A 13,654-nucleotide genomic window follows, 5' to 3' on the forward strand; every position below is an offset into this window, starting at 1 on the left:
CTGCTCGGGTGCTGGGTAAGCTTACACAACGTGTTGAGCAGCCACCACAGGTCCAAGGAAAAAGTATCCAAGGACTTGTGGGCAATATCCCGAAGGTAGAAGGACGTGAAGGTGGTCTGGTTGGCCCAGACACCAGCCTTCAGGACCTGCGCCACGGAGAAGTTCTTACGGAACGCTAAGGAGGGTCCGATACCTCTGACTTCGTGGGCTCTCGGACGGAGCGTACGGATGTCGTCGCTACCATCAGCTTCGTACGCTCTCCTGATCACTCACGTAGCCAGAAAGAAAGCGTGTTCTTGGAGACTTCTTTCTTGGTGACCCCAGTGCTAACGAAGAGGCGTCGACACTCAGGCCTGAGATGTCGAGTTCTCTTCAGATAGCGCCGTAGCGCCCTCACAGGACAAAGCAGCATCTCATCCGCATCATTATCGGTGAAGTCCAAGAGGGAGGGGATCGTGAAAGACGCGAACCTGTCGTCAGGGATCGACGGATCTGGAGCTTAGCTACGAAGTTCGGGACGAAATCGAGCGTCACAGATCCCCAGCCTCTGGTATGTTTAACATCATAAGAAAGGCCATGTAGTTCCCCTACTCTCTTCGCCGATGCCAGGGCCAGCAAGAAGAGGGTCTTGAGGGTCAGATCCCTGTCTGACGACTCTCGGAGTGGCTCGAAGGGTCTTCGAGTCAAACTCCTAAGTACGAGAGTCACATCCCACGCAGGGGGCCTGAGTTCCCTGGGTGGGCAAGACCTTTCGAAGCTCCTCATTAGCAAGGATATCTCGAACGAATTCGTGGATGTCCGTCCCTCGTTTGGACGAGAGCCAGGGCGCGTCTATATCGTTTTTCCCTTAACTGTGGGTACTGAGAGGAGCTTCTCTCGGCGAAGAAACACGAGGAAATCCGCTACCTGCTGAAGAGTGGCTCTGAGAGGAGACAAACCCTGTCTACGACACCAACCACAGAAGACGGCCCACTTCCCCTGGTACACAGCTGCAGAGGACTGTCTGACGTGTCCAGACCATCTCTGTTGCTGCGCTATCGAGAAAAGCCTCTCGTTCGCAAGAGATGGTGGATAACAGCCAGCCGTGAAGTTGAAGGGACTGGACTGCGTGGTGGTACCGTGTTCTACGTGGCTGGGCTAGAAGGTTGTGCCAGTTGGGTAGCTCTCTCGGTGCGTCCGCAAGAAGAGCCAGCAGGTCCGGATACCAAACGGCTTGAGGCCGCTTGGGAGCCACCAGGATCATTCTGAGATTGGGAGTGACCAGCACTCGACTGATCACTTTCCGAATCAGACAGAAGGGAGGAAAGGCGTAAGCGAAGAGGTTGTCCCAGGGGTGTTGGAGAGCGTCCTCTGCAGCTGCCCATGGGTCCGGCACAGCTGAAAAGAAAACCTGAAGTTTTCTGTTGTGCCGGGTGGCGAACAGGTCTACGACCGGTCGCCCCCACAGTTGAGAGAGCCTTTCCGCCACATCTTGGTGTAGAGACCATTCGGTCCCTATCACCTGATCCCGACGGCTGAGCTTGTCCGCTACTACATTCCTCTTGCCTGGAATGTAGCGTGCTGACAGCTCTATTGAGTGAGCCGTGGCCCACTCGTGCACCTGCACCGTCAACTGATGGAGCGGAAGAGACACTAGCCCCCCCTGCTTGTTGACATATGCCACTACTGTGGTGTTGTCGCCCATCAACACCACTGAGTGTCCCACCAAGCGGTTCCCGAAACTCTTGGAGAGCGTTTTGAACGCCGCCTTGAGTTCCAGGACATTGATGTGAAGGTGCTTTTCGTGATGGTCCCACACACCTGCAGTCAGCAACTCCTCCAGGTGTGAACCCCATCCCTCGGTCGATGCGTCTGAGAACAGAAGCATCTCCGGGGGGGGAGTGCGTATAGGCACTCCTCTTAAGAGGTTCTTGTCGTCGAGCCACCAGGCCAGGTCCTGCCTCACCTTGTCCGTGATAGCCACGGGAAAGTAAGGAGGATCCCTGGCCTGGGACCAACTCTCCCTTAGCCTCCACTGGAGAGACCGTAGGTGAAGACGCCCGTGAGGGGACTAACTTCTTCGAGTGACGACAGATGGCCGATCACGACTTGCCATTGCTGTGCTGCCTGTTCCTGCCGCGACAGGAACCGGCCGGCTGCCTCCCTGAATTTGCTGATACGCAAGTCTGCGGGAAAGACTTGCCCTGCTACCGTATCTATCAGCATACCCAGGTACTTCATCTTCTGCTGGGTTCGAGATCGGACTTCCCGTAGTTTATCACGATCCCCAGATCGCGACAAAACTTGAGGAGTCGATCTCTGTCCTGTAGCAACTGCGAGCGGGAGCTCGCCAGGACCAGCCAATCGTCGAGATACCTCAGAAGACGTTATTCCCGTTTCGGAATGGGCCCAAGCCGAGCCGACCAGAGTGAACAACTCGCACGGAACACCTGTGGGGCGGTTGAGAGACCGAAACAAAGTGCCCTGAATTGGTACACCGTCCCGTCGAAGATGAAGCGGAGGTACTTTCTGGAGGACTGATGGATGGGTATTTGAAAATACGCGTCCTTCAGGTCCACTGAAAGCATGAAATCGTTCCCCCTGATCGAGTCGAGCACTGAACGTGCCGACTCCATCGTGAACCGCGTCGTGCGAACGAAGCGGTTCAGGGGAGAGAGGTCTATCACCGGGCGGCCAGCCCCCGATGCCTTCTCCACCAGGAAGAGGGCGGCTGTAAAAGCCCGGTGACTGGTCCTCTCACGATTTCTTACAGACCGTTTCGCCCAGCATGGTCTTGATCTCCTGTCGAAGAGCGTGTCTTTGTTGATCCCCGGGACCATAGGTCTGAGATGACGTTAGGTTTTGATGATGAGGACGGGGGGCGAGACTCGAAGGGTAGTAGATATCCCTCCCGAAGGACGTCTATTATCCAGTTCTCGGCGCCGTAGCGCAGCCAAGTCGCCCAATGGCTCGCCAGGCCCCCCCCACTTCCCGCAGCAGGTGAGGGGGAACGCCGTCCCTAGCGTTTCCCTCCTCGTTTCGACTTCTTTCCAACACCTCCTCGGGGAAAGGAAAGGAGGGCTGGAGGAGGGCTGGTTGCGGCCTCCTCTCGCAGAAGTCGAAACAACTGGAGTCTTCACACGGGGCTTGGACGGTGCAACCGTCTTCGCCGCCGTGGAAGCGCTAGCCAAGCTCTTTGGTTTGGCCGCAGTTACTCGAGGTTGCCCAGAAACCTTCGAGACTGCCTGGTGGACTAAGCGGTCACTCTCGTCAGTGCGCCGCCGTTCCACCGCAGCGTCCACCATCTCTCCAGGAAAGAGAGCTGGGGAACTCCTAAGAGGTCCATTTCGTAGCCCGAGTGCCGCCTCACGCCCAGACCCCCTTGGTCACTCGGGTAAGGACTGCGTCCCCTACGCCGAAGAACCAAGTTGGCCCACAGGTTAGCAGTCTGATGGGCGAGGTAAGAGATTGCTCTTCCTCCAGACTGGCACAGTCTCCTAAAAGAAGCGTCGTCTTCGAGAGCAGAACTCCCGGAGCCGGCCGCTACTTTGGATATTGTGAGGGACCACAAATCCAACCAGGAAACTGCCTGGAATGCTGCCATAGCGGTAGATTCCAGGGCAAGTGCCTCCTGCTGCGAGAACCATAGGTTCTCCGACAGGAGCTGCTGCAGGGACACACCTGGAGTCAGCCTAGCTAACTCCGGGTTAACCTGTTTCGGCAGTATCGGGTCTTCCGATGGCACTAGAATCGCCTCTGCCGCTGTAGAGGGGGAGGAAGCAGCTTAGAGGACCGTCCGGATTTCAGCGAGTCCTCCCGTCCTGAGACGAGATTCTCCACCTGATCCAGGACTGAGTCCGCAAGCTCTGATCGTGGCAACCCCATCGTCATTTTGGGCTCCCTCTTGGGACCCCAAAATGACTCGAGCCGGGACGTGGGCTCTGCTGGTGGTAGCGGCGATCCTTCCGCGAGGTCATTATGCAGACGCATCAGCTTAATGACCTCTGCGAAGTTCCTCTGTATCTCGGGCGTCACAGCGTCTTGTGGAGTAGGACCGTCAGTCCCTCCAGCAAGAGCATATCCCTCGATACTCCTCCGTCAGAAGGAGGAACGGACAGACAGACCCCTGACGGTCGCCTCCAACTACTTGCGCGTACGTCCTGGTCGGTCCTAAGACCGTACCTGAGCCGTACGGCGTCATAGCCGGGTCACGAGTGGCGCACCTCTCGTGATCGCTCCTTGGTACCTCGCTCCTCCCGGTATAGCCCGAGGAGGTTGAAGGTACGGGAGAGGCAGACCTGACGCTCCCCCCACGCTCGCTGGCAGGACCAGCGTGCGTAGAGGGCTGCTGCCGATCGTCAACCCGCGGTGACGGTCTAGCAGTAGGGCTAGCGTCGCCGCTCGCCTGGGGCGATTGGCTCGGCTGAGCACGTCGAGATCCGCTCTCTAGCGTCAGGCGAGCTGCCGCTGGTCACCGTCTCCGCCCGGTCCCATCGGGAGCGGCGGACGGGTGACCTGCTAGGACTCCCTTTCGCGTCGAGACCGGCCAGCGTCCTCTCGGCGCGTCAAAACCGCTGGTACCAGCCGTGGCTGGTACGGCGGCCGTGGGGACTCCTTCCTCGCCTCAACCCGTGGCCGGTCAGCGACCGTCACGTCAGCCCGAGCAGCCGTTGGTCGCTGCGAGAGCGTCCACTGGCCTGGCGAAGTAGTCGTGTGCACGACTCTCGCCAGTCTTCTGCTCCGTGCCGCTGTCTTGACGGCGAGCTAGCTCGGACGTCGAAACTTTGGCTGGACGGTCCTCTTTAGAAGAGCGTCCACTCGGTGCTTCTCGCGAACGAGAAGCGGCCGAGACGGAACCTGGTTTAGCGGCAGAACCACTAGCACCAGGTGAGGACACACCAGCCGAGGCTGATGCACCTCTGGTCCCCGTCGACTTCTTCTTTGCAGAAGAAGCGACGGGCCCTGCACCCGAAGGAACAGGAGGACCAGCAGAAGAGCTCCCCAGCTCGCCTGAGCGAGCCGGGCCCCTTAGAAGATCCCGAAGGAGTCTTCATTAGGGGGGGAGGAGGACAACCTTCTTCTTCTTCGGCTGTTTGGCCTTAGAAGTCGAAGGGGAAGGAGAGGCAGCAGACGACGAAGAAGACGATGAAGACGACGACGACAGACACCTTTCTCCCTTCCTTCCTTCTTATTCTTCGCCAGGCTCCGCAGGACAGACGTCAGGTCTTCCATCCAGGAGGGAGCCGGGGCAGTTGCCGAAGCAACAGGGCCCGACTGCACCTGTCCGGAAGGACCTGAGACTGTTACAGCAACACCAGCAGCGGGAACGACAGGAACAGGTCCGGGAACAGCAGGAACAGCAGGAACATCTGAAATGGAATGTGTACCTGAAAAGGAAAGAGTCGCTGGAGCGGCCACAGGTACGGCAGGCACGGCAGGTACCACGGGAGAGCCAGGCGTCCTGTCGACAGTCACCGTCATCCGTGGCACTGGCGGCAGGTCCAGGGGGGTACTCTTTGGGCAGCGGAAGTCCGGGGTCGGCAAAGGAAAAAAATCCAGGTGGTAGGTGGCATCGTCCTCTTTTGGAACGGCGGCAAAATTGGTTTTTGTACTGCCACCGTGGGTGTCACCGACATTATATGTGGCGTATATACAAGATGTGGTGGCATCTCATACGCAGGGGTAGTTAATGTGGTAGTCGTGGTGGTCACCGCACCATGAGTGACCACGGCCGACCCCGCCAACCGCTGTAGCAACCCCTGGATGCTGGGCACTCCCTGCAGTCCCAGCGACTCCCACACCTGTCCCAAGTCGTCCTTCGCTGATGGCACACCTGCGGAAGCAACAGTCGGGTTAATAGGAGGGGCTTCCCCGCGCCTGGGGGGCGAAATATCCCCCCCAGAGCGGACAGAAGACCCCGAATACAGCTGTACATCCGGGTAGCGGGCGCCCTCCTCCACACTCGACGGATCGAGAGAGGAAAAGGACTCCGCTACCCCCCCCGCAGGGGAAGGCGCAAAGACCGTGGGGGATGGGCCGGAGGGCAGGCAAAGGAAAGGGACGAAGTGTCCGTCACCAAAGGAGATCACTGGACTTTCCGATGACTTCTTGGCCGGCCTAAGTCTCTCCTGCCCTCGTACAGCACCCACTGCGCCTCGGACCAGTTCATACAAACCACACATGGTTCGTTGCGGGAGCACTCTCGCCCTCGACAACGAGTACAAACCTCGTGGGGGTCCACCTCAACAAATGACCTGAACCCCCACATTTTACGTCCCTCCAGCCCGGGACACACTCTACGGGCGACTGGAGGGCGCGGTGATATCTCAATCTCCTCTAATTCACTCATTGCAATTCAATTGAAATAGAGAAAAAGTACTTACAATCACTCCTGATATACAGAAAGAGAAAACAAATACTCAAGGTTGAAGCAAACGACAAGCGGGCAGAGCGATGGCGAACACGTCCTTCCCACACACGGCCGAAAGCAAAAGTGATTTGTTTACCTCCCAGTCGCGCGACGATCGGACAAGCAGTTAACTACCGTTCTCCCCTTGTTCGAAGCTTACGACCGTTCCAGCTGCCGCTAGCTACTTCCTATTGTTAAAGGACCGATGGTTTGTATTACGTATCGGAACAAACTCATTGTGCTTGAGGTCATGTTAGGTAGGTCAACTGCTTAAGGTCATGTTAAGTCGGGTTGCCCATTCCCTTGGTCAGGTAAGAACCTGGCACCCTCAGATAGGCTAGAGTTGAATCCAACCTTGTAGGGTAAAATACCAAATGGCAGGCCTCTACCATAGCACAATCACCTTCCCAAAAATCAGAAATTATTTTACCCTATAGGTTGCCTATTATTCCATGATTTTCATAACTCTCTACTTCAGGTTTGGGGGAATCTTTGTCCCCAGACCAGGTAATGGCACCCATGCTATGTCAGGTGGGAAAAGTGGAGGGGGGGGGGGGGGGGGGGGAAGGGGGGGGGGGGGGGGGGGGGGGGGGGGGGGGGGGGGGGGGTGGGGGGGGGGGGGGGGGGGGTGGGGGGGGGGGGGGGGGGGGGGGGGATCTTTGCTGCAAACCTGGTAATGATCCAAAACCCTTTGCCAGGGTAGGTTGTGATGTAGGCTATCCTTGTGACTGTCAGTAGGTAAGGTAAACAACCGCGTGAACTGGCCAACTCACCGACTACCATGGCTAGGCCACCCTCCAAAAAAGTACTTTTAACACGTCCTGACACTGGAGATGGTGGTGATAACAGGAGCTCAAGACCTCTACTCTCCTTTCGAAGTAAGTATTTTCTCCAAAGTTAGAAATTAAGGCCATATTTTAAGATTTAAACAGAGGGTAATGAAAAGGGTGGCCAATGCAGTGCCCACACCCCAAAACGCTTTAGAAGTTTTTACTTACAACTCCAATATTTTGAAGATTGACGCCATCTCGATGTTTGCGGAGTCGCTTGTATCAACAAACTTCCCATTTCCTGTGCTAAATTCGCACACCATGTTGTACCCATAGACGCTGTGGCACTTTCATCACAACAATCGTAACCCCGACCTCTTACCGGTACTTATTCGTACTTATTCAAGGGGACTACGGCATTCTTTGCGGCATTTTGCGCTCTTCAATTGTTTATCAGTGTTGCCAATTGGTGTGTTTACCCTCCAAACTGGGTATAAGACTTACACAAAACTGGGGAAATAAGTGAAATTAGCGTATCTATTTGTAGTATATATGCATATTACAGCAATTTTATCATTACTGCCTTACTATGACAACTAGAATTCATGGAAACAGTTTGTAAATGCATCGGCATATGTGTGAAGCTCCACTAGATTGGCAACGATGAGTCTTTTTGCCATCGTCTGCTCGTACTTCAGAAATATCTGTAATTTTTCAGGGTTAATTTCGTTACAAATAAGGGATAATGGATATGAATTAAATAAACATTTTGAAGTAAAGTTAAACCAAATAATGAGTAAAGTAAACAAGGGAATAAAGCTTTGCACCTCATAAACATGTAGTCGTCTGCTGCTCGTAACTGTGTTTGTGGAGTGAGTGCTTAGGAACCAGGTACAGCAACGTGGTTAAAGTGCAATGTGGAGTGAATTAAGACCAATATGTGTATAATTACAATCAAATAAGCACTGTGGAGTTTCAGTTGTAATGGCAGTAAGGTAAAAATGAATTCAGTTCAAACCATGACCCCGGGAATAAAAAGTTTCTTACTTTCACTAATATGGGCAACAAAATGTTGTTTTACTGTGCTGATTATAACTGGAATCTTGAGCAAGATCAATAAACATTACATATATACGCTAACGTTGTTCAAATGAGTGCTGGGAAGGCTGGGAAAGATGGTGGATTGTCCGTGGTTAGACCGGCCAGCCTCACGATTGCAGCCATATTGGATTCCAAAACTGCCTTGAAAACATATTATACAAAGAGCTCACATGCTTATTTTAGTTCGTATGGGGCTTTCATATATCATATCATGTTAACGAAACTTCAATCTTTTGAATGGTATGCTTAAAGTTGTAACTGTATTCTTGTTTCATCAATTAAATATCGAGTGAATAAGGCCTAGCCAGCGCGATGACAATGGATTGTCCGCAGTTGTTTACCCTACTAGTACATTTCCATGCTTTCGGATTTATATAATTCTGCTGGTGATTGTTATTAATAATAATGCCTATATATTTATGGATTTATTATGAGTTATGCATTTTCTATGGGTATAGCTAGTAGGTAGTACGCTGAATGACGGGACCACTTGTTTAGAAAAAGTGCCAAAATTGAAGGAAATGTACCATTTTTTCGTAGACGGGAATTAACTTGTGGTAATGTAATAACGATATTTCACCGAATCTCTGCAATGGCCCAATGTTTTGTAATCGTGCCAGCATTGGTTAACCCAGGCCCCAAAAACCCAGGTCCCCTAAAATTGTTAGAGAGGCCTACCAACCTAGAGGAAGGCATAACATGAGTGGTCTGCATCAACAATAACCCTAATTAGTTTGAAGTACATAAAACAAGAAAACAAAAAGAAAAACGGCCTGCCCAAGAGGTATCATACTACTAGGTATTAGCTATTACCTAGTAGCTATCCAAGACTCCATAAAAAGGAAAACCCTTTAAGGACACAGTGACATCCAAGACCAGGTACGATGTTTAAATACACACTCGGCACATGTTTTGTATCTCAAATTACTCATAATTTTTTCAAGTAGCAAACATCTCGAAAGGTAATCTTTACTTACCACAATCAACAGCTTCCAATTCCCACTATAATTATCTTTTCCACGACACTTCAGCGGACAACATGAGCAACCCTGATGTGGAGAGCGTCTGCAGTGTAAACAAAGTGCCAGACGACAGCGAAGTATCAAATGAGAGTCTGTAATCGTTCTCTCTCTCTCTCTCTCTCATCATCTCCTCAGCTCTCTCTCTCTCTCCCACCAGTTCTCTCTCTCTCTCCGTCTCTATCTCTATCCTATCTCTCTCTCCTAACTCCTCGTCTCTCTCTCTATCTCTCTCTCTCTACTCTCTCTCTCTCCTCTCTCTCTCTCTCTCTCTCTCTCTCTCTCTCTGTGATATTTCTACATTTAAGTCTTTCCCGTACGTTCTCTTCCACAAATCTCCACTCATCTCAAGTCTCCCTTCTCATATTTCTTACCCAAGTAGGTCTATGTCTTTCAACTCTTTTATAGTGCCCACAGGAGCCTATAGCTAATATTATCACTTATAGCTACTATCCTCCAGGAGCTGTGGAACCGTGCAAGGACAAGTCCAAGCCATCTGATCTCCCTTTTGTCATTTCTCTTTGTCATATAACTCTTAAGCATCTTAGAACTTTATTTTTAAATAAACAAAATCTCTTAGATACATTTTTATTACACTACCATGGTCCAAACCCGTAAAGCATAGGCAGTATTGGACTTACTTGGACTACCTAGTATTTGAGTTTGCCTTTTTTGTCTTTCACCGAATTACAACTCAAATACCCAACACCGTATATTGTATATCAGTCTTTAAATATTTGAAAGATTCGATCTAATAAGTCTTCTCTCCATATAATGTATTTCTTCTCTTTGCGGATGCTCTGTTCTCATTCCTTCTGCTTTTCTTAGATTTGGTTATTTAGTACAATCTTTCTGGATAGATAATGCACATTATTCTACGAGCGTTGTAAAGCTTGTGGTGAATTACTGTCAACTTTCTATGGTTAGTCCGAGCTAAGCCTTCTCCATCCATCTCCAGCCACTATATATCTGTTATAAAGGCAAACAACAAGCGAAATAACATTCTCTTGTTGCATCCCACAGTTGACTGCCGTTCACTAGGACTCCATCAACTTCAACCTTGCATTTACTTCGTTCATGGATAATTTTGATATATATATATATATATATATATATATATATATATATATATATATATATATATATATATATTTAAGGGGAATGCCATAACGACACAATCAAGACTTTCCATAACACTGGTCTGTGGGACGCTGTCAACTGCCTTTTCGTAATCAACAAAAGCCGCCGAAAGAAGAATTTTAAGTTATTTGTACACCGTATCAACGCATTTGATCCGTCTCAACTCCTACCTTTTCTAAAACCACTTTATTCTTCTCAATTTTCTTTATTTAGTCAATAATGCTTATGACGATGTATTCTAATTGCGACAAAATCTGACGGTTGGTGGAATTTAATTCGTTTTAACAACTGGAAAACCCATGATTCAAAATATGTTATCTCTTTCATTTTCACATATTATGATACCCACTAACACAACATATCAAAGTTATGATATGCACACATTATATATTTTTATATATATATATATATATATATATGTGTGTGTGTGTGTGTGTATATATATATATATATATATATATCATATGTGTGTGTTAGAGAGAGAGAGAGAGAGAGAGAGAGAGAGAGAGAGAGAGAGAGAGAGAGAGAGAGAGAGAGAGAGAGAGAGAGAGAGAGAGAGAGCTCTTAGTACAGATATGATAGATTTTTCTGTTTGTTGTTTAATTACCATAAGCTAGCAATAGCCTTTCAATTTCAATAAAAGTGTCATTAAAAATCAGTGCAGTCTGTATCAGTACACATCCCCTGTCTCACTTTTTTCATTCTCGACGCCTCTCTGATAAATCTTTCATTTTTCACAAAAAATACCAGTAAATCTTTCTGTTCTGCTTCTAAGCTTTTAGTTAGATGGCCTATACTAATAATAAAATTTCCCATTTAATTATGGTGGTTAAAGATAAGTAATCTCTGCGACTTCTAGGCAAATGTATGAGTGTTAATCTAAGCTATTAACTGTTCTGCACTCATTCTACAGGTATGAGAGTCTATGTAAACATGGCAACCAGTATCCATGACTTTACTATGGCGGCCATCCGTTCCAAAATGGTCATCTTCATATGTGTCGCATATTCCTGATTTTCAGACTACATATGTGGAGTTCCTTAGTAATGCAAACGGGTGTTCTAATACTTTCTGGGGGTCGCTCCCTGTAGCCACCACTTACTTGGACCCTCTAGATCAGCAATTGTCTTCTCCCACAATATCCTGACTCAACCATAACCTTGAACTACCAACGACACGTAGCTTTCTCTTATATCTTTTTCTTTTACTCTGATCACCGCTTATATGTAGAATACTTCCTTGTCAAATTATGCTAAAGAAATATCTTTTAATCAATAGGTTTTTTTTCTTAGGTTTTCATCTAAGAGTTTGAAAGCCAGTTACAAGGCTCTAGAATCTGCCTAAAATCTTACCCAGCGAAGGGATAGAATTCTGTTACAGGGATATAAAAATTATGTAAAAATGCTGTGTAAGGAAAAGAAGCCCTAAATTGCTTGTGTTATACTTTCAAAGATCAAAATTTGTAAGGCTGGTAGAAACATTATCTATACTCAAATGGCAATTAAAAGTTGTAGGCACATAAATTAAAATAGAAAAACTGCATCATTTTTTCCATGAACACAATATTCTATTTTCCAAAGTAAATTTGTTTAAATAAATTTTTGGTGGTAGGGCAATTGCCCAGTTTGAATATTTATAGGGAAAGTAATGAAATACAACTTCTTTCCCGTTTCTCATCTATTTTCTTTACTCTTTGCATCGTCTTTTTTCCACTTTCTCCTTTTAGCCGTCTTCCTTCTGTCTCTTCAATGAAGAGGTAAATTCCAATCCAGTTATTTAAAGTACTCTAGAATGACCCCCCCACCCCCACCATTATTTGTGTTATCAGTGCAATTCGCTCTTTTACCATCCAGTGGCACAGACTCTTACACACACCTGATCGACCGCCTGGATCTGATGTCCGTGTGCATAAGAAATCTTGCTATTGAGACAGCACTCTTTCAAAATAAGGTTCCACAAGGCTCCTTCCCATACATAGCCTATGGTACACCACTGTTGAGTTCCAATGTAAGAGGCACAGAGGAAAGGTTGATTGCAGAATCACTTAACGAACACTGAATACACTAATTGGGTATGATACGTGGAAAGGCCACCATATATTGTGTGGTTTTGCGATGTATCCAAGCTCTTTTATAAACTGGACTTTAAGAATAGTATTAAAACAGTAGGATAGTCAGAAACACCAGCCGTTACGGAAATAAATAAAAACAATACATAATAAAGTCATTACGGGCATATATGAGGGTTCAAGTATGAAGTATAATAAATGGCAATGAAAGTCAACTCTATCCGAAAGAACATTTTGACAATAACATGAAACACTGAAATTGAGTATCCAATGTTTGTTGATGACACGATGTACGTAGCAGGAAGGAAGGAAAGCATAGAAATTGATGCTTACTTTTATATGAAGCTTATCAAATTGTTTATATATATATATATATATATATATATATATAGATATATATATATCTATATATATATATATCTATATATATATATATATATATATATATATATATATATATATATAAATTTTATAATAAGAATGGTACTTTAATGCAGGGCTTTTGGGATTTCTTGTTAAAAGTGTTACATCTTTTCTTTTATTGTTGACTCTAGAAATTGTACCGTTTGTTTTTTTATTTACTTTTTGGGGTTTTCGTCTGTTTTCAGACTATATCTATTTTGGATTTCTATGCTTATGTTCCGATGAAGGTCAAGAGCTTGGATTTCACAATGATAAGACAAAGATGATTATGGTTATTAGAGCCAAATACATGCGCGTAGTAATTAAGGAAACAACTACACATCCACTAACAGCTGAATAAACTCATAATCTTATAAGAAAGGAAATATATTATGTGCAATGAATTAGTGTGCAATAAAACGAAATACTGAAAGTAAAAGAAGCTAGAATAATTATTGTGGGCATGAGTTATGAAAATCTGTACCTCATCCCAAGAGATGTACTAATGTATCTTCATCCACGCTCGTGTAATACTGGTTGCTGAGGCGATAGGCATCAATGTACAAACAAAAGACTTAATTTTATGTTATGGCAACCAAATGTAGGTAAAAGATGAAAATAACTGTAAATATTTAGTACAAGACACAAACATAAAAAAGTTTGGAGGCGCCGTTGAAAAGGATAAAATCTCCGCACAACTAGGTTGAATTACTACTACAAGTAGTTATTATTGGTGACGTTCTTTGATGTCCAGAAAATACAAAGG

General features: G+C 47.4%; 2 protein-coding genes across 4 annotated transcripts in view; one reads left to right on the forward strand and one right to left on the reverse strand.

Annotated features, from left to right (window-relative positions):
- Positions 1-9,364, reverse strand: part of LOC135211181 (uncharacterized) — a 138,796-nt gene extending 129,432 nt beyond the window's left edge. For all 3 annotated transcript variants that reach the window (XR_010313633.1, XM_064244395.1, XM_064244394.1), the window contains exon 1: positions 9,237-9,364. The gene's annotated coding sequence lies outside the window, so the exon portion shown is untranslated. The remainder of the gene's footprint in view (positions 1-9,236) is intronic.
- A 4,135-nt stretch (positions 9,365-13,499) lies between these two features.
- The window catches only part of LOC135211182 (uncharacterized), a 57,992-nt gene continuing 57,837 nt past the window's right edge, over positions 13,500-13,654 (forward strand). The window contains exon 1 of the mRNA XM_064244396.1: positions 13,500-13,653. The gene's annotated coding sequence lies outside the window, so the exon portion shown is untranslated. The remainder of the gene's footprint in view (position 13,654) is intronic.

The sequence above is a fragment of the Macrobrachium nipponense genome, chromosome 4, assembly GCF_015104395.2.
Source record: "Macrobrachium nipponense isolate FS-2020 chromosome 4, ASM1510439v2, whole genome shotgun sequence".
Classification (NCBI taxonomy): Eukaryota; Metazoa; Arthropoda; class Malacostraca; order Decapoda; family Palaemonidae; genus Macrobrachium; species Macrobrachium nipponense.